Source organism: Macrobrachium nipponense, chromosome 18 (genome assembly GCF_015104395.2).
Source record: "Macrobrachium nipponense isolate FS-2020 chromosome 18, ASM1510439v2, whole genome shotgun sequence".
Lineage (NCBI taxonomy): Eukaryota > Metazoa > Arthropoda > Malacostraca > Decapoda > Palaemonidae > Macrobrachium > Macrobrachium nipponense.
In genome coordinates, this window is record NC_087211.1 from 73,028,154 (window position 1) to 73,030,653 (window position 2,500).

The following is a 2,500-nucleotide window of genomic DNA, read 5'->3' on the forward strand; positions in this document are numbered from 1 at the left end:
AGAGTGTTTTTTCAAACAGGTCTGCCCAGCTTCATAACAAAAGAACTCAAATTTTCTTATGTACATTAAGAGTAAATGTAAATCATTACTACCCAATGACTAAATAGTGATACTGATGGTGGATAAAACTCGCGTACTTAATACCACATTTTCATTATAAAGGCAAAAATATTGCTGGTTCAGCCTTTGGCTATAGTGAAGCTGCAACAGGTGCATTTTACTTTATGTTGAACAGGTAAAGTTAAGTTGCACATATTCCCAATTATAGCATAAAAGCTGATGTTCTGCACTGCACACTGAAGGTAATTATAGGCTTAGAAAAAATCATTTTTACAGTGTTTTGCACTGTAACATCATAATGCTATCATTGGGAAAGCAATGTCCTATTTTCCCAGCATTCCACAGCTGTCTAAAGTGTATCCTCACCCATTTCAGAGTAACAAATGCCCTTTTTCGTGTTTCAGTAAAACTGTTAAAATATATCAGGAATAATTGGCTTGGCCAGAAAGTTATAAATAAAACAATGAAGTTACCTCAGTTTGATGTCAATAATTTGGAAAACGAAATTCATTATGCACCATTCAGCCCTTTTGAAAAACTTCATGATATAGATGTTTACTCAATGAACATTCATATAAATTATCATTACAAGCAGTATCTCCCTACACCTTTGAGAAACAAAATGTTCATTTAGTTTTACAAATATCCAATGAATATATCGTTCAAGCTTTACTAACTATTGGAAAAAATCACCCTTTTTATTCAGGATGCAAATGTAAAAATTTTACATTTGGTCGACAATCATGAATTTAAATGTTTAAATGTCGAAAGGTAAATAATAGAAAACTGCCCAATAAGTAATGAAGGTTATGGTACAGTAAACAGAGAAATTAACAATATGGGTTTCTACTAACGTTTCATTGAGTAATTGTTGTTCAAGAAAATAACTATTGTAGCCAAAGAGAAAGTTAGAAAATCTAAATACCAAATAATGACTGTATGTAAGAGAGAATGATTTCATTCACATATAGTAGAAAGAACCATTTTTTTTTTTTTCGTGATGTAAACCTATGCACTGCTGTTTATTCTTTGGTAGACTGTATTGTAACTAAACAAATTGTTTTGGTTCAGCATTTTATATTAATCTTATAACTTGTGTTTCGAGTAAGTATTATTTGGTGTACACTAATTAGTGTTGACGAGAAAATAAGTAAATCAATAACTGGCAGACCAAAAATGATAGATTTTAGCGAGGGGTTGTTTACATTTCTTTCGTCTGGCAGCGTAGTCAGTGCTAGCAGCTCGGACTATCCGTGCTTACGTCACAAAACATCGAACAGGCCTTCTTTCTCGGTGGTCTCGGCACGATGGCGTCGTGAACATCTAGTTTTATTTTTATTATACAGTAACTCATGTTTCATTAAAGGAGTTTTAGTTTGGTGATAATGTAATTCATATTTCATTTAAGGATATGTGCATTACTGTCTGAGAGTTAAGCATTGGTAAACAGACGAAATGGCGAGAAACAGCCGTTTTGTGATTGTGAGGGATTTCACTGATTTTATTTTAACATGAAGTATATTAGTTTACGCTTGTCTCCCCATTTTACATTAATGTTAAATACAATAAAAATAATTCCATTAATGCATTAGTTTCTTTTAACAGCTAAAAAATTATTTTCCTGATTTTTTTTCGGTAGTATGTAGGTAGGCTGAATCAGCTGATTCAGTGTCACTGTCGCCAAGCCACCAGCGGGATGATGTTTTTTTTTTATATACATATTACGATGATAATATATCAATATGGTACAGTATAAATGGATTCTGTAATAAATAACCTCATATCATTACTATTACCTTCATCTTATACACAGCTGTAATAGCCTATTCGACTTTTGCAAATGGATTAGCTAGCTTATGTATACAATTCACACACGCTACACATTGTTCTCGTGCATAGTAATGCAATATGGTAACATTTGATAAAGAAGATATTGTAGAAAAATACATTAATGGGCAGAAAACCAAAGTAGGCTGTGGGTAAAATGTAGGCTAGGCTACGGTGTATGTATAGATTGTACTGTATACCCTAATGTAGGCTAGGCTAATTTCAAGTCACGTTTTTTCCAAGAGACAATGATATAGTTATAACCTAACCCCATCGTAAATGGGATATATATATATATATATATATATATATATATATATATATATATATATATATATATATATATATATATACATGAGAGAGACTGTTTGTAAATTCATAAATATGCAAACATGTAGACATCCACCTAAGTTTAGCTTAAATTGCAGATAAAGGATTCCGTAGAGAGATTTACAGCATACTGATGCGTGTAACTTCAATGCACATTCTGCCACACATGCCACAAAACATTCTAAACACAGACTCACATTATAACAGGGCATTCATTGTACTAAACTACTTCATGCACGTGTTTTCCTGTATTACACAGACTGGCACACGAAAGTCTATGCAC

At 32.4% G+C, this 2,500-nt stretch overlaps 1 protein-coding gene across 1 annotated transcript in view; it reads right to left on the reverse strand.

Annotated features, from left to right (window-relative positions):
* The window catches only part of LOC135197163 (vitellogenin-like), a 17,118-nt gene that overhangs the window by 14,293 nt on the left and 325 nt on the right, over positions 1 to 2,500 (reverse strand). The gene's annotated exons all lie outside the window — the stretch shown is intronic.